We start from the raw sequence: 19938 nt of genomic DNA on the forward strand, positions 1-19938 counted from the left end.
GGACGGTTGCCTAGTTGTATTTCCTCTTAAAACAATAATCACCACCACCTTAATTCTCGGGCCTTCTGGTCTTCTCTATGCCCTGCTTTGACTTGTATATAAATATACATGAAGATTGGTGGACCTTAAATGTGGTTCGAAATGGACATCTCTCTGGCTACGAGCGGAGTTCACATGATAGAGCTGAAATTCTCTTTGGCTAGTCTCTACAACGCCTATGATTTAACTTCCGATCGTCATGCCAAGGCAGCGGAAGGAATAAGAAAACTCAACTTTAACTAGCTTCTTCAAGCTAAAAGGCTTTTTTGCTAAAAACTTGCCTCCAACTTGTGTTATGTTTACGGAGATTCAGTTTCTAATGGTGCAAGCTCGACTTTATATAAAACTTTATATTAAAATTTCCCAGTTTCATAATTATGTGCGGATTTCTATATTTTATTGTCCATTGCATTTCCGTTGGGCCAATTAATCTAATTCTATGGGGAATATTCCCCTTCTATATTCTAATATATTTGTTCATTTCTGGGCTTCTCGTCCCCCTTTGCATTAGTGTATTGGTGTTCTCTCCCGCTTATTTTAACTGGAATTATTTGCATATGGACTACGTGACCTGATCAATTTTGTAGTGTTACCATGTTTGATTTTATTCGTGTAACTTAGGACTAAAATTTACTTTCCTAATTTAAGTGTAACTGCATTTACAGTACATAAAAATGCTTTATGTGCGCATAGGGATTATAAAACATTGTGACACTTGGCTAACTACCACAGTCTGGATCTGGAAACTTACTTGAGGAAATTCGCTTGATACAGCTGTTGGATCAATGGGACGGATCGTGCTGTTTTCCAAAGACCAAGCATTTTTTAAAGCATAGTCACCTGAACCGAAGATCAGCCTCTACATTAGTTCCATTTTCGTACTTCGTTTTGATTTGTGTGAGAGCAGAAAAGGTACACTCACACAGGCATGTTGTCATTAAAGCAATTAAGAGCAGTGTTTCCTTTCTAGAAATCGTAGGGCATGGGGGATGTCATGGACCGGAAAGTCGATCAGAGACTTGGAGTTATGATACAATGTCTTCATAAGATACTGCCAATTTGCATCATTTATCGCCCAAGAATCACATATACTGTATGTAGCATAAGTTAGGCAACAGTGAAGACATTTATACCTAAATTTAGAATAATCATCTATGAATTGTGTGTGTACAATAACAGTTTGCTCTTTAAATACAACTTTCATTATTATTGCGGACCCCTTGGATTATCGTTGAGGCACCACAGGGCTGTACGGACCACAATTTGGGAATTGTTGATTTATAGGGACCAAAATATTTTGGCATTATTCATAAGATATTGTGATAAAGTTCTGCAATCTTCCATACACATCGCAACAGTGTTTGATGTACTATTGGCACAAACGAAAAAAAGAGAAAACCAACAAATAACTGATTACCATTGACATTAGGAAATTTCATGCTCTGAATACATAATGCCATTAAATGTTGTTTTAGTGACGAATCTTTGTAAGTTTTACATTGAAGATTTTTCTTAATGTATAAATATATATATATATATATATATATATATATATATTGTCCCTTTCAAATTTGGGTCAGAATAAGCATTTTATTATGTGTCTTCAATGGCTAGAAAAGTCTGCCTGGTGGCGATGATCGTTAAGGCGCTCACCATCAGAATGTTGGACGGCAGGGTAGGAGAGGTGGTGGAATACAATTTCTAATCACTAGATGCGTGCCAAAAGCCTGGATTAAATCCCAAACTTCTCCGCAGTGCTCATATGGAGGGAGGGCATACGACGCTGTTGTGGGTGATTCGTCCGTCGGATGGGGACGTTAAGCCTTGAGCAGACCCCTTGGTGCTATTCGACAGGAGTAGGCTATGTGCCGGCACCGGGTTTCACCCTCTCCCTACTACCATATATCACGTAATTCATTTCATCTCATTAACTCCTCTGATGAGGTTGACGTCAGGAAGGGCATTCGGTCATATAAACCCGCCACGACAGATTCATCTCACCTCATACCCCACCCCATAGGAAAACGGGACACGGGTTGGACAAACAAACAAACGAACAATGGCTAGAAACAATCATTTCGTTGGGAGTGCAGTGTTAAATTTTATACAAGAATAGCTGTGTATTCAGTCAGAAAGTGGTTTGACCAGTTTTGTGCAAGTGCAGACTATTGATTGTTTTAGCCTGTCGATCGATGTCATATGCCAGTCACGTGACCAACGAGGAAATTTTCAAGGTTGCTTCCGACTGTACGCTGCGCGTGTCGACGCTCGCTCTGAGCCCAGTAATTTGTAGGAGGATTATAGCCTATCACAGAATATCAAGACGACCAATTATGTGTTAGGAAAGCGCCAAACGTCCACAGCCGAGGACATACAGCTCGGGAACACAATGAACAAATCCATTTTCTTCTTACGTTATCGTTTCTCTGCAGATTTTCGTGAGCTTCAAGATAAGTGTCTTCGTCAAGATATTTATTCAATGTGTTCGTATTTGTGTTAGCTTCAGCCATCATCGAAACTCAAGGTGGAAGAGGACCTCTACAATTCAGGATAATCATCTACATCAGGCTGCTTCGCCGATCTTCAAGAGGAGCTGATACTTCATCGATGGAAATGGACTTAGCCGTCAACATGCCCTGCTAAATGTAGGCATCTTCTAACATGAGGGAGAAGGTGATTCGGAAGTCCGGCATCATGTGAGCAGATCCAACCACCCTGGAGAGATCGAGTTACATAGTAAATTTAAGTATACTTTTGTAATATTATTACTGTCCATATATGTAGAAATAGTACGTATCTCTTCATTTGAACAAGTATTTCTATTAGATTAGTGCAATTTTGCAATATTTTCACAATTTCCTATTCTGGTGTCATGGTAGTCTTGGTACATTGAGTGTGAATGTAATTTGGAGTCCATTAGTGTAGCTAGCTCTAGAATGTATTCCGAGATTATTTCTAATTTCCATGCAAATACTTAAAATTAATATTTAAAAGTAATGGACCTCCCGGATAAAATATAATTTATTTAAAATAATTCCATATTTATTAAGTCGTGTGGGACAGAATTTGCGTTGTTTGTCTTATATTATAAATTTCAGTGTGCATTTCATTTCATGCATTTCTATGGATTTGGGCAGGATAGTGTAGTCGAATTCAGAGTTAAATTCAGATTTAAGGTAGAAACTAAAATCACCACTAAAAATAGTAATAAATTTCAAGATCGGGTTAAACAAAAGGTTAACGGTCATGAGTGATAAATAATATTTGTTGTTCTTGTGAGATGTTTAATGTGTGCTCTGTTAATAAATTATGAGCCTGGAATACGGTGATCCTGCGGGATTAATTTGTGGATTATTTTGGAAAAGTATATGCCTTGCGTTACCAGGTGTTCTGTGAATTTTGAGCACGAGTTGAATGATATTTATGAGATTTAGGGATAATAATAATTTATCGTGACTCATTGACCACGTGTCCGGTGACATTGATGTCTAACCCTACTGATGTGGGTAATGATTGTTGACAAGTTCTTCTGATGATAAAACTGTTGAATTTCTATTGATCGACGTTGTAATACGCCTGCTATTTTCTTTAAAAGTGATTGCCAATATTCGATCACATGTCACTGATTGTCAAACGTAATGACTTACCAGATAATGTCATCTAACTATTCCACTGATAGGATATTAGAATAAAAATTAGAATTCAAATTAAATTATAGATTTCGTCTGCAAATAGTATAAATAAAATACGTTTATCATATGTGTGAATGTGGAATGAATGATGTATTTAGATATACTTTTCTCATGTGATTTATTGGAATGTGGTTTTGACCTGACCGCATGTTCACCACGGTGGGCTCAGGTTATTTCTGCGTTGTTTGTGCTAATTTATCTTGTGGAAATAATTGTGTTTAGTAAATTTTATAGCATATTTGAGTAAAATTCTACATTGTCGTGATTTTAAAAAGGAATAGGCCCATACTGTTTCAACCTCGCACAAACAAGGTTTTGTAAAATCCAATTTAATCAGTGTAAGATTTATAACGTGTTTGTAACGTTAACTTGTAAATGTCTTAAAATATTTTCAAATATATTTTGAATAATTTTCAAGGAAAGAAATGCTTTTTAAGATCACAATAATAATTGTAACGTCTTAAATCACATTATTATTTGAGAATACATTAGTTAAAATATTTTCGGGAATGTGAATTATTAAATTTTCTCAGAAATTATTTCAATAGTATCAGTGAAGTTTATCAATGATTAAGAAGAGATGACAATGTAAATGCTTTCCAAATTATTTGTGAGAATTGTCACGACACTATTATAATATTTTAAAATTTAATTTGGATAAAATTTACATTTTTAAAGTTGTAAACATGCTATAGAGATAGCCAGTTTCTGTTAATTTTATGGCTCAAAGAAGTTTAAACGAGGTTCACCCTCTACAATTTTGATTTTCTTCAAGCCAGATGAAGGCTAATTTTGGTTTTCATTTATATTTCAGTGTGATTGAGGCTTCGATGTGGAAGAACCAGAATGTCAGAATTTTGTAAGTCAATCTTATGAGAAGAAATGCGAAACAACATCAAGAATCTTTGTGAAATTTTGTTTAATTTGTGTTTAAAAATATGCTATTAGCAATAAATGTCAAGCCTTTGTTTTAGAATTGTTTCTACATTGTCGTCAGTCCTTGTCCCATTAGCTGCCTCTTAAGAAATAAGCGACGCCAGTTAACGAACGGTGCACCTCTGGGACTCTCGTTCACTGGCTGAGCCTGCCCGATAAATAGAGGGCAATATGTATACACACTAGTGTCCAAACGTTAAGGATAATCAATAAACGAGGTCATAAAGCAGGATAGGAATGCCAGACGGTTTGCTGAACAAACGGAAGCTGAATTACACACCATATGGCTCACAACTTGTCCAAAGACACAGTGTCAGAAAGGTTCTGATAGCTAAGGTACACCTTTGACGACAACTAACAAAACTTGGCAATGTCTTCCACAACAAAATATGCTGTTAATAGTGCGTGTGGTTACCTCTAGTGGCATGCTCTCTATCAGATGGTCCAAGAGCTCTTGTGCCAGTCGATCCCATCCCTCCGAAAGGGCGATGCAAAGTTCTTGGAGGGTCCTTAGTGGAGGCTGACTGGATGTAATTCGCCTCCCCGATGCACCCCAGGTATGTTATATAGGATTGAGATCCGCAGACCTCGCTGCGATTAATGTCTTTCCCAGTCAGAAATTCATACACCAGAGCAGCGCGGTGCGGTCGGGCATTATTGTCCATTAAGAGGAACTCTGGACCAACCGCACCTCTGAAGAGTCGAATATGTGGATCTCAGTACCTCATCCCAGTATCTCCGAGCGTTAACAGTGTACCTCGGACCACCCTTGAAGATGTGCAGGTCCGTACGGCCATTCAACACGATGCCGCCCCACACCATGACGCCACCACCACAATACTGGTCCCGTTCCACGATGTTCCTGTGTTTGTATCGGCTACCTGGTTCTCTCCGGATTAATGTGCGACGGGAATCGTTCTGCAAACTGAAGCGCGGTTTCATCTGTGTATAGCACATGCCTCCATTCATTCATGGTCCAGTTTCGATGGTGACGGCTCCATAGTAAACGGGCCCGTCTCTGTGCTGGAGTGAGCGGGACGCACACCGCTGGACATCGGGCAAACAGACCTGCTGTTCTGAGCCTCCGGTACACAGTTTTCCGGGAAACGGCAACCCCTGAGACGGCTGCAAGCTCCGCCGACAATTGTCTTGCAGGTGCACTCCGATTTCGTCGGGCTGTTAAGGCCAGATATCGGTCCTGCTGTGGGGTGGTTACCCTTAGTCGACCTGGTAGTGGCCTACGACTAACATCTCCTGTGTCTCTAAATCGTCTCCAAAGCCTAGAAATGACATTTTGTGGCATATTTAAGGATACGGCGACTTCGGTCTGTGTCTGGGCTGCTTCCAGGTGGCCGAGTATTCTACCCTGAAGAACGGGGTATAAATGGCGTCGTTGTGCCATTATGTTGTCAGGTTCACCACGAGGCTACATTCCGCACACCATAACAGGGCAAACACGACTGGCTGTGTTTACCTTGCGGTAAAATTCTTTCTTTCCTATACAGAACGAACACGTAAGGTTGGTAGGTGCATATGTCGTGATCGAAACGTTGTAATTCAAACCACTATTCGTTAAATCCTCCACATGGCCCTAAGCACATTATTGTAATTACTTGCACTGCGTTTTCAAATATTTCATCTAGATTGTATGATGTTGGTTCATGTTGTTACGGTAACTTAATTCTGAAAAATTATGAATGTCTAGGGTAATCCCAGACCGTCACAAGTATTGATAGAGGATTGTTGCCTAGTTGTACTTCCCCTTATACCAACAATCACCACCATCACCACCATCTTAACTGCCCTCGTAACATCCATGAAAATGACTTCCGCAAATTAAACATTACTTCATTCTGTCTGTTCTCCGATGCGTTTAGAGCAAATATATTTAGCAAGTCTGTTATTAAGCTTAGTTAACTCGAAGGAAACAAATTATAGAAGTTAAATATCGAAACATTTCTTGTTAAAACGTAAAAGAATAGCTCCCCTCTGAAGTCATGCAAACCAGCTGTACAATATTCTAGAAAGTTATAACACATGCTGGCAGATTGTATTAGGTTTCACTCTCTTGAAGTTCTACACATGAAGTTGAGACAGATGGCATTCAGAACAATGATGTAGTACGACCCAACTTCATTTCATGTTCGTTATCAAACTTGTGTAAGACCAGCAGCACTATCAGCTGGTGGTCTTTGGGACAATGTCATATGGTTGGTAGGGCAGAGATAGCAACTTCACATGAACTCATGTTCGATAAGGCCCACGTAGATCAATGTACAACTCTGACGAAGCATGTGACGTAGTCGGAGAATTCTGACCTGAAATCCTGAACAGAATTTATGGAAACGACTTCCTGAATAACATTTATATTTACCATACCATATACCCTACATAGTATGTGTTTGGTGGAAATAGCTGTTCTCATTTAAAATAGAGTTACCGTATATAATAAGAACATCATGACTGTCCACATAGCCTCAAATGGGAATGCACCTGTGGGTAGAATAACATCCACGGAATCCCCTGCCTGTCGTAAGAGGCGACTAAAAGGGGCCCAAGGGGTTCTGAACTTGTGAGAGCGGGTTGGCGACCACGGGGCCCTCAGCTGATTCCTGGCATTACTTCCACTTACTTATGCCAGTCTGCTTACATTCCTATCCGACCTCCCTCGATCAACACCTTGTTCTTTTCCGACCGCGACGGTATTAGAGCATTCGAGGCCTAGAGAGTTTTTCATTTTCACGCCCTTCGCGGCCCTTGTCTTCCAATGGTCGATATCTTCGTTTTTCGAAGGTTCAGATCCCTTCCATTTTTCCCTCTGATTAGTGTTATATATAGGACTAGCTGATGTACCCGTGCTTCGCTACGGAATTCTACATTGTATACAGAATTCTAGGCTAGGTAGTGTACACGTTGTGAGCAAGATTGTATTAAATTGCATAGCTCTTAACGTTACCCTAGAAACGCGACGGGGAACTCACCAAACGTCCTTTCTCATATGAAGACTGTGTTAGGGAATTTTCATATAATGATAGGCCCGCTTGCCTACCATCAGTCACCACCAGGTTGGGGAGTTTTCATTATAATGGCAGACACTCACTCTCCACCAGTCATTTTACATCCTCAGAAAGACTGTCTTAGTGGTTTTTCCAACTGAAATGAACATTGGTCATTGCAATGACGTCAGTAGGAATGGCGCGATTAAAAGCATTACTTTCATATGAAATACTCCATCAAATGAATGGAATGACCAAGTCGCAGACAGTTCTGATCCGTGAACACTCTTCGTCTTTTTTCTGCGGTGCGGGGTGGAGTGTGGGGGGGGAGGCGAATAGTGGAGAGTCCCAGGGCAAAAACTATGCCTTTTTACTAATCTGTTTCCGAGGAGTACCCGATGAGTTGGAAAATCTCAATTCACTACAATGGCAACGGAAAAACCTATCTGATTTGGAGGCAATTTTTTTCCTCCAAGCCAGAGGAGAAGCCCCCTCTTCACTGCTAATTTGGAATTAAATGAACGTAGAATTTAATAAAAGTGAAGAGGCTCTTTTCAGGGTTGACTTTTGAGTTATTTAGTGAATTGTGGTGCTATAATTTGAAATAGGGTTAAATAGTAATTCTAGACCAGGTCATACTACTACTACTACTACTACTACTACTACTACTACTACTACTACTACTACTACTACTACTACTACTACTACTAAGTGAGCCTCTGCCGTAAGTGTGCATCAAGCTCATTCAAAATAGCGCATCAGAGTAGGGATCGAATAACTGGAATACTATGATGAACCAGTGTGTTACGTACCTGCAGTACCAGAAAATGTATGAATTAGAGGAAAATGAAAATGAAAACCTACAACCTGTTTTCCAGTCATTGACCGGGTCAGGGATGTAGGCTATTAGTACGATGGGGTCGCCACTCCCAGTGATACATTAATGACTGATAGATGCTATGAAACGAGAATGGAGAGCGTTGCTAGAATGAAAGATGACAGGGAAAACCGGAGTACCCGGAGAAAAACATGTCCCGCCTCCGCTTTGTCCAGCACAAATCGCTCATGGAGTGACCGGGATTTGAACCACGGTTACCAGCGGTGAGAGGCCGACGCGCTGCCGTCTGAGCCACAGAGGGTACATGAACCAGAGGAATGGCATGCTAAAGAAGAAAGTTTTCCAACTCCCCAGCTATTTCCCGCCAATGTTCAGTCGGGCTGTTATACTCGGTACGCAGTAGTAATCCCATCTATCGGAGTTGAACGGGACCATAAGAAACGAAGAACATCACAACAAACAATGGTCAATGTAAAGTTATTGTTGATCAGTAACAAACAATGGTCAATGTAAAGTTATTGTTGATCAGTGTTATGCACTTTCGATATTGTACGCCTTCTGAAATACCTCTCTTATCATAGTCGGTACAGTAAAACTGAATGAAACATAAATGATCGGAAATTGTATTGTCTATAACTTTTGTTATGTAGTACATTTCGATAGCACCAATAACATAGGTACCAGTATTTAAAAATTAAATTTTAGGCGCCTTCCCCTAAACTACCATTTCATCTCGGGCGAATAAAATTATTTACAGCCTAGACTGCAGTTTCATATTCCCCGACACTATATAGCGGTTTTCATTAAATACTTTTAACCCATTTTCTCGTTGCTAGGCTAGGCGTTGATATGGACTTAGCAACAAAACTACAAATTCATGAATATCTGTGTTATCATAGCCGGTACGGTAAAAATGCATAAGACGTAAATGATCAGAAAATTAATTCTATATAACTTTAGTTATGTAGTATTTATCGATATGACCACTAATAATATAAATATTTGAGAATTTATTTTAGGCCTTCTCCTAAACTACCATTTCACTCAGCGTGAATAAAATAATTTATAGCCTTGATTGTAGCGGCTCACCCCCCCCCCCCGACTCTACATACCGATTTTTATTTAATTCTCTTCAGCCGTTTTCTCGTAATGCGTGTACAGACAGACAGACAGACAGACAGACAGACAGACAGACAGACAGACAGACAGACAGACAGACAGACAGACAGACAGACAGACAGACAGACAGACAGACAGACATTACGGAAAAGTAAAAACTGCATTTTCTTATTACTGTGGACATGATCGATGCAGAAATACCATTCTTTTCAAATTCTGAGCAATGTACAGACAAAACTTTTATTTTATATATATAGATGGTTGCCTAGTTGTACTTCCTCTTAAAACAATAATCACCACCACCACCACCCCTTCTACCTTTCTTGGTCACCCCTTGTTCTTGTTTTGACTTCGACGGTATTACGTATGAATGCCTAGGGAGTTTTCGTTTTTCACGCTCTTGTGGCCCTTGTCTTTCTTTCTTAATTTTCGAAGTGTCTGATCACTTCCATTTTTTCTGTCCGATCAGTATTTCTTTTTAGTATTTAACAGATTGATGTACAGAGGGCGGTTGCCTAGTTGTACTTCCTCTTAAAATAATAATCACTCCCATCTGAGTTAGAAAACGATTTAAATTGCTTAGACACCACCACCTTGTGTCGAAAAATGTACTGACAAAATTCCGGCACCTCGGTTTCAGCGAAAACCTTTAAAGTAGTTATTGCATCGTGAAATCAATAGCATTATTGCTATTTAATCATTATCATGGAAATTATAGCACCTCAGAGTACAATTAAATGAAGAAACAGTATTTTTCGAGGTGCCTGTACTTGAATGAGCTGTCATATTTAGCATGGGGAGTGTGCGATCGATGCTACGGGTGAAGAGGAATGAGGTAACATGTCACTGTTACGCCCGCATTCGTTATTTCGCCCTCACACACCACGTAGTGTGATACCTGGATTAAGCTGGAGAAGGGAGTAAAAACTACTGCGACGTGTGCAGAAATAATTTAGGAACCAGTGTTAACCCTTGCGGTCTCCCTCTTTTGTCTTTGTCAATGAATATTAGATCACCGAGCGTGCTGATGAATTAACACCCCGCTTTTTAAATGCTTAATGAACAAATCTTCGCGACACTTGCGGCCAGTAGGCCTATAGGCTGACACACTGCCAGCGGTGCACTGGACAAAGACAAATTAGACTGTTCTAATCTGCTATCAAAAAGCAGACTGCCAGGAATATACAGTGTAGGGAACGCCGCGTACTTTTTCCATCTCAAATATCTTCTGGAATCAAGGTAAATAACTGTACAATGTATGCGGAAAAGCAAAGTGCGAATTTTGATCAATTAATAAATGCCGAAAAATGACCTAAATATTCTAATGATAATGTTATTTGTTTTACGTCCCACTAACTACTCTTTTACGGTTTTTGGAGACGCCGAGGTGCCGGAATTTAGTCCCGCAGGAGTTCTTTTACGTGCCAGTAAATCTACCGACACGAGGCTGACGTATTTGAGCACCTTCAAATACCACCGGACTGAGCCAGGACCGAATCTGCCAAGTTGGGGTCAGAAGGCCGGCGCCTTAACCGTCTGAGCCACTCAGCCCGGCCCTAAATATTCTAAAAAAGTGACATAAATGAGCACGAAATTGACAAAAAATGTAGAGGAACATATATATTTACCCAAAATAATGAATGTGAGCATTCCTCTCATAACCTTTAACATGTAATGGAGTGAATATATATAAAAATTACTTGGAACAGATACAATAAAAGAACTATATCGAAAAAGGTAAAATTACAACATTACAACACAATAGTTAAAACAGAAGCACTTTATGCATCTGAAACTATTATAATTGGTGGCAAATCTCGAATAAATGTAATCAAAAAACAAAAACAAAAGATCCTCAGAAATCACATGAAATTTATCAAGTTAGAGAAAAAATCACACATACAATCAGGAAACGCTGTTTACAATTGTATGCTCACTTATACAGAAAGGATAATAAGAGGCTCATAAAGAAAATTTTAAAACAGCCTTTTCAGTTAAATTCACACTATCTGGCTAAAAGAGGTCAGTAAAAACCTAAATGAAATTGGCATTAATGAAAAAAACATTCAAGATAGAATGAAATTCAGAAACTTAATTCTCAAACACTAATTTTCTGTATAGCCACTGGACTAAATGCAGGATGGACTAAACAACGTAAAAATCAATATAGCGAGAGAATGAAGAGATAATGAGAAAAGAACAGGAAAAAAACCACGGCTTTATCTTCAGCACTCTTTAACACTTGAGTGAATCACACACGAATAAATAAAACTCGCAATGTATAAAATGGAACCAACATGCCCGTATAAATGATTGTATTAGTACTCAGGCACTTCAACATCTTACTGAAATGTGAAATGAAAGGAAGCCCATCAGGATCAGAACCAATATCTCATCACAACTCCCATGTCGGTGAGGGCGGTAGAATGACACTTACGTCATAAGAGGTGACTAAAAGGGACCTCAGAGTCTTTAAATTTGGGAGCGTGGGATGGCGACCACAGGGCCCTCAGACCTCTCTTGGTCAATTACTGTTCTTTACTGATCCCGCCGGTAGGCCCATTAGAGCACTCGAGGCCTAGGGAGTCTCATTTTCACGCCCTTCGCGGCCCTTGTCTTTATGTGGCCGTTACCTTTATTTTTCGAAGTGTCGGATTCCTTCTAAAGCAACAATCACCACCAACACCACCATCACCACTCCTACATTTTTATGTCTTCGTGGCCTTTGGCTTTCTTTGGGCGATATCTTAATTCTTCCAAATGTTGGACCTCTTCCAGTTTTCTCCCTGTAGATGGGGGCGGTGGAATAACACACACGGTATTCCCTGCCTGTCGTAAGAGGTCACTCAAAAGGGCCCCAGGTGATCTGAAGTTGGGAAAGTGGTTTGGCGACCCCGGGACGCGTAAGTGAGTCCTGGCATTATTTCCACTTACTTGCGCCAGGCTTCTCCCTTTCATCTTTTCTATTCGACTTCCCTTGATCAATTCTTGTTCTTTTCCGATCCCGACACTATTAAGTTTGCGAAGGCTAGGGAGTCTTTCATTTTCACGCCCTTCGTGGCCCTTGTCTTTCTTTGTCCGATACCTTCATTCTTTGAAGCGTCGGACTCCTTCCATTTTATCTCTCTGATTAGTGTTATATAGAGGATGGTTGCCCAGTTGTACTTCCTCTTAAAACAATAATCACCACCACTATCACAGTTTCATCTTTCCTATTCGACTTCCCTTGGTCAACTCGTGCTCTTTTCCGACCCCGATAGTATTGGAGCACTCGAGGCCTAAGGAGTTTATCATTTTCCCGCCCTTCCTGCCCCTTGTCTTTCTTTGACCGATACCTTAATTTTCGAAGTGTCGGATAGCTTCCATTTCTTCCCTCTGATTAGTGTTATATATAGGGTGCCTGCCTAGTTGTACTTCCTCTTAAAACAATAATTACCACCACCATCACCTCCATCACCTTTCTGTTTCTTCCAATGATAACTTTAACTTCAGGTTATTGTCTATAATTTACTTTTCCTTATCGTGATCCAAGGATATTTTGCCAACGTTCAACATTAATTGCCATCAATTACTGGACAATAGAACATAGAAGAGTTTGGACGATGACTTAGCCTCATCCTGTACGAAGTGAGATGTCCATATCGGAGAAGTTAATGAACCCATCACGTTAATTGGATGACTCACTGAGTCGCAACGGAACGATACTCCGCAGGTGACACTCGATAATTGTGACTGGGAGTTCGGGAGTTAAGAGCAGACGAAAGAGTTTCCTATTATCGTCGTCATTAAAGCGGCCATGGAAACGAAACAAACTCAGTGGTTCAGAAATAATACATACGTGATGCTGATCGAATGATACTGCCACCCTACATTGCCCGTGTGTTATATAGAGCTGCTTTATTGGATCGCCCGGAGTTGTTCATGAAAATATATCCCTTATTAAACGCGACACAATAACGTTAGCGGAGAATAAAAACAGGAATATTTAACAAGTAATAAATGTTCGCCGGTGAACTCTGCGTGAAAAACGACAATTTTATGTCCATTGTGAATATATAACCAACTTATGTGTTTGGTATAGCCGATGTGGTATATAAAGTAGTAGCAAGTTTAATATTCGCCTATTAAGTATTTATATTCAATTTACTTTTACTTTCCTTTTTTACGAGCTGGAATATTGCTGTCAGTATTCACAGTGGAGACCAAATGAATTTAAGTCATCAGTTCTAAACGAGGAGTAAAACATATTTGTCTTGTATGATCGTGAAACTGTTCATATCGAGGATTAACTGGATGATCCAACTTTTCTCAAGGAATAATGCGAGAAATCCTTAGGCCTTGCAAAATTTAGCAAATCCACTGAAACATACCAAACTAATCCATAGATAATTATCAGGGCCAGGATATTTTAAAAATGCGTGTACGCATATGCAAATGCATATTTGGAACGTTACCGCATATTTTGAGCGTTAGTGCATATACGGACATATTTTTCTCTTATGTGTGCTCGATTATCTAAGATTTCTGAACGAAATGAAAAAAATAATGAACTCTGTATGTTGTATATCCTTTGGCAACATGAAAAGCCTTCCCTGATTAAGGAAAAAGCTTTCAGTGTCGCAATATAAGCAGGTAGACGGATAATGACACTTTTCATAATAGCTATTTCCTTCTTTCTGACATTACTCTTTCCTTATCTTTCAAGTAGCCTCCCGAGACTTGCTTAAACAAGTGAGTTCATCTGTTAACTTGCTCTTCGTCTGCTGCAGCGTTTCACCTGATAAAACTGTAAAAATGCCTACATTTTTGCCAGAAGAATGTTCCGAGCTGTCAGAGCCAGTGTTCGACTATTACCCATTTACGTTCGTCAACGTAGAACGATCATTTTCAGCGTATGAATTAATTCTGGCCGACAACAGAAAGTTATTGACTCCTGAAAACATTGAAAAACTGTTCGAACTTACTGACATGCATCATTTTGCAAGGAATTAAACATGTTTATCAATTTGACACTGAGTTAAAATTAAATAATGCATCTGGTAATTGTATTTTATTTTATATTTAGTGTATATTTAGAACATTTTTAGTGCATATGAGCATGCATATTTTCGGATGTTTTATTGCGTATGAACCTGGGTCCTAAAAAATTTGACTGATGGCAATAATGATTACTTACTTTTGAAACTGTTCAGTCACATGTACAACACAAGGAACCTCGCTGCAAATTAGCTGAACTCCATTTATATCAGCCTGCCAAGAATTCGAATTCTAAACGAAGCACCTATTGCAGGCTGATAAGGAAGATTTTTATAGTCGCGATTACGGAGAAAATTATTGGCAAACACCAGTGAAACTCAGTTTTGGTTTAGAAAGAGACTTGTTTCTAGGGACACCCTGGTGCTACCCAACGTTTAGTTCTATAACATCTGATTACAATAAACTGCCAATGCTTGCTTCATTGAACCCCCTGTGCGTGGGGCTGTAGAATAACACCACGGTATTCTACGTCTGTCGAAAGTGGCCCTCAAGTTGGTAGCGTGGGTTGCCGACCACTAGGCCCTTACCTGAGTCCTGGCTCCTCACTTTCATCTATACTATCAGACCTTCATTGGTCAAATTGTTTTCCTTTCCGAACCCGACGACCCCCTGTCGGTTGGGGCGGTAGAATAACACTCACGGTATCCCCTTCCTGTCGTAAGAGGCGACTAACAGGCGCCCCTCGGGCTCTAAACTTTCGAGCGTGGGTTGGCGACCAGAGGACTCTTAGCTGACTCATGGCATTGCTTCCACATACTTGTGCGAGGCTTCTCACTTTCATCCATCCTTTCCGACTTCCCTTGATCAACTCTTGTTCTTTTCCGACCCCGGCGATATTAGAGCACTCGAGACCTTCTTTTAAAACGCTACTTGTTCTGGGTGTCGACCTACAAAGATCTTTTGCCCCTACTTACACCGTATGTTATGAACCTGTTGTATTTGGATATTGTGGAAGTGTAAAGTGTTGAATGTGAGGAAAGGGACGTTAAGGACGACACAAACACCCAGTCCCTAGGCAAGGGATACTAATCACTTACAATTAAAATCCCCCGACCCGGTCGGGATTCGAACCCGGGGGTGCCTGGTGACAGGCGGAAGCGTTGCCCACTACACCGCGGGGCCTGACCACTCGAGGCCTAAGGAGCCTTTCATTTTCACGCCCTGCGTGGCCCTTGTCTTCTTTGGCCTATGCCTTCATTTTCCGAAATGTCGGATCCCTTCCATTCACCCCCTCCCTGATTAGTGTTGTATAGAGGATGGTTTCCCAGTTGTACTTAATCTTAAAACAATAATCACCACCACCACCACTCTCGGCTGATGAATGTGCGGGTTCTCTGTATGCCAGATCCTAATTTTCTGTGAGTTGACATATACACTCAAATGAAACCATGATTCGTCACTCATAAAAATAAAGTTTGGATCCACGATACTTTAATGGTCTCCATTCATGAAACAAATACTTCACGGAACTACAGCTCTGATGGGCCTTGGCCTACCAAGTGACTGCTGCCCAGCATGGTCATTGCGACGAATCCTCTCGGTCGTATTCTTGGTTTTCTTGGCCGTGGTCACCATTCCACCTTCGGATAGCTCCTCAATTGTAATCACGTAGGTTGAGTGGATCTCGAACCAGCCCTCAAGGCCAGTCAAAAATCCCTAATCTGGCCGGAAATCGGAAACTGAATCGGGGCCTGCAGGTGGGAAGCAGGCACGCAACATCTACATTAGAGCGCGGGGCCACACACACTATTCACTGGCCAGTTGCTAAATGTTAATCTTATAATGAAATCTGTTCGCTCTATGTTATGGACTGAATGAGTCGGTTTTATTGCATTACGTCCTGACGAATGTGAAATACCAGTTTCCTGATCTACCCTCCCAAGCGACTTCCGTGAACTGACGTGCAGTCTTGCCTGTATTATGTACTTTTCCTGTGTGAGAACTGTTCTCCCTCGCTGTTTTTATTAGTTACGGTAGCAGTACTACGTCACTTGTGAACGAGTTGTTGCACGTAATGTTTTGATGGTACTGTAGAACCGGGGAACTGTCTACGGACTTTTCGAAGGCACCCATTAACTGATTTCTTCTTCTTATGCAAATAACACTCGGCCAAAAATATTCTCTGTGCTGTAGTATACTTAACCATCGCGATAATATCCTCACAACATACCTTAAAACTGCAATAGTTACCAGCGAACTGGTGCATCAGCTGACACAAGTCATATGGTGCTCGCTTGGGGATTCCCGCGGCCTGTGAGCAGGAGTGTGAATGCGCAGGACTGTGTATGCGCCAAGCAGGAATTTTTGCTTGTTATATCTGATTTACGATTTTACAAGTGTACAATAACTCCTACCTTGGTGACAAACTCGCTAGGGGTTGCTAGCATACTAAAACGTGAACAACCTTTTATGTTATGAATTTTCTTGCTAATCAGCTGGAGTGAAGTGTAAACGTTAAACAGTTAAGGTAAAACGAATACAATGTTCTTTATCTCAGAGAAATCGTGTGCAAGGACATCCATAAGATTGAAGTGTGGCAGTAGCTACAATAATCGCTCAGATTTGCATATACTGGTATGTAAAACATTGAAAACTCTAAACCTTTAGACTGATCCAAGTAAATAAAACATTTATTTTGATAAATAACTTTTAGAAATATTTTTCTTATAATAATGTATTACTTTTGGAATTAAGAACCACCATATTTAAAATAAATAATAAATTGCACATTTTAGGGTTAAACTATACTCCCTGTCATACACAAGACAGAACAACTTTCAGAAGATTGATATAAATATCAACGGTTTCCAGACGAAGGAGAAGAGGAACAGCAAAGTGAAAGCATGAAGAACTATTGGGAGACAAAAACAGTCCCCCTGTGGCTGGGGGCGGTAGAATAACATCCAGAGTATCCCCTGCCTGTCGTAAGAGGCGACTAAAAGGGGCCTCAGCGGCTCTGAAACTTTGAAGCATGGGTTGCGACCACGGGTCCCTCAGCTGAGTCCTGTCATTGTTTCCACTTACTTGTGCCAGACTCTTCACCTTCATCTATCCTATCCGACCTCCCTTGGTCAACTCGTGTTCTTTTCAGACCCCGACGGTATTACGTATGGAGGCCTAGGGAGTCTTTCATTTTCATGCCCTTCGTGGCCCTTGTCTTCCTTTGGCGGATACCTTCATTTTTCGAAGTGTCGGACCCCTTCCATTTTTTCTCTCTGATCAGTGTTATATGTAGGATGGTTGCCTAGTTGTACTTCCTCTTAAAACAATAATCATCACCACCACCACCAGTCAAGAAAAGAAGGATTAATATGAAAGCACAGTGTTACTTTCCGTGGTTGCTGTATGGCCAAAATCGAAAATAATAGAGTATGGTTGTCCAGTTGTACTTGATTTTAAAACAATAATCACTCCCTAACTTTTCTGATGCTGAAAAACAATCAGTTTATTGCGATTTATCTTATTTAATACGGAATATAGATATACGTTTATCTATAAAAATTCATTTAATAATTAATGATGTTAATGTACTCAAAATGGTCTAGCGACAGACATAACATAGCAAAACCTTGTTCATATTGTGTCTTTCTCCATCATTACCGATGGATAGCGAACGGACAACAGTAGTTCTACAGCTCGGATCGCACGACTCTCCCATAACAACAACCCTTAATTTATCGCTCCACTGACTCGAATAAAACCGATCCTCTTCTTTCTTGTTTGTTATACTTTTCTTATTCGTGCAACCATCCACTGGTCATCTCGAAGTTTTTAAGGACCTTGCTTTCTTATATCGTTCTTGCTCCAAGTCATTTCCTCCCGCGATCTACAGTAAACTGCCACCGAAATAAAGTAAAGACCTGTCCAGTGAATACGTCATATGTCACAGCGTAAATCCCTATTATATAAAGCCAGAATGCTAACTGACTCACTGACTCACTGCCATTAATGTTTACCCACTTCCAGATTAGGTAGGAACTTGAAAGTCGGCAGTCTGATAGCTATTAGGCTGCAAACCAAGGAAATATTGCAAAAGGTTCAAATTTTCTAATTTAGCTCCCCCACCCAATCAAAATATCGGACTCAAATTTCAGGTTAGACCCTTCCAGATGAGCTAGGAACTTGAAATTCGGCATTCTGATAGTTATTAGGCTGTAACCCAAGATACAATTCCAAAACGTTCTAATTTTTCATATTTAGCCCCCTCACTGAATCAAAATATCGGACTGAAATTTCGGGTTAGACCCTTCCAGATGAGCTAGGAACTTGAAATTCGACAGTCTGTTAGCTATTAGTTTGGAACCCTAGGCAATCTGATAGCTATTAGGCTGTAAACCAAGGAACAATTCCGAAAAGTTCACATTCTTTATTTCCCCCTTTCCCCAACAAAATGGCGGACGCCATGATGCAGAGCCGTACAAAATTAAAACTTGGCAAAGTTATAGCTCCTAGCCTGAGACCGATGTAGTAATTGCAACAAGTTCAAATATTTAATATTTTACCCACTAAAAAGTCGAAATATTAATCCAAATTTAATGACGGTGCAGACTTCCGTTTCGAGATATCTTAGTGTCTGAAAGGTAAATGAAATGTCGAATGGCTTTTAGTGCCGGGATATTCCAGAACGGGTTCGGCTCGCCAGGTGTAGGTCTTTCCATTTGACACCCGTAAGCGACCTGCGCGTCATGATGAGGATGAAATGATGATGAAGACAACACATACACCCAGCCCCCGTGCCATTGAAATTAACCAATTAAGGTTAAAATCCCCGACCCGGCCGGGAATCGAACCCGAGACCCTCTGAACCGAAGGCCAGTACGCTGACCGTTCAGCCAACGAGTCGGACGTCTGAAAGGCAATTGCTACATTCGTTCCTAAAATGAAGAGCTCTACAACTTTGGTCCTATGACTTTTTGTCGTATCTCGACCCCTTCTATCTTAGATTGAGCTTCATTTTCCCGGTTTTGGTCAATTTTGTTAAAAAAAATTCCATACTTTACTTAACTGAATCACACATTCATAAGACAGATAGATGCATGGAATTCAGCACACTCCTTGGCATGATCACTGGCCATATGTAAATGGACTTTCATTATTCTAGCTACTTTGAATGTATGGAAAAAGAGAAGGAATGTGTGGAAACACTAATCAAATTCCAGCCTAATTTATGCTTCTTTAGCAATGTATGGTGAATCTCATGGAGATACGGCAAAACCTCAAATAACCAAAATTGTATGGTGTTTCAGCGTCGACCTTCATGCCAAGTTAAAACTGTAGCTGT

This window comes from Anabrus simplex, chromosome 6, assembly GCF_040414725.1.
Source record: "Anabrus simplex isolate iqAnaSimp1 chromosome 6, ASM4041472v1, whole genome shotgun sequence".
NCBI classification, from domain to species: domain Eukaryota; kingdom Metazoa; phylum Arthropoda; class Insecta; order Orthoptera; family Tettigoniidae; genus Anabrus; species Anabrus simplex.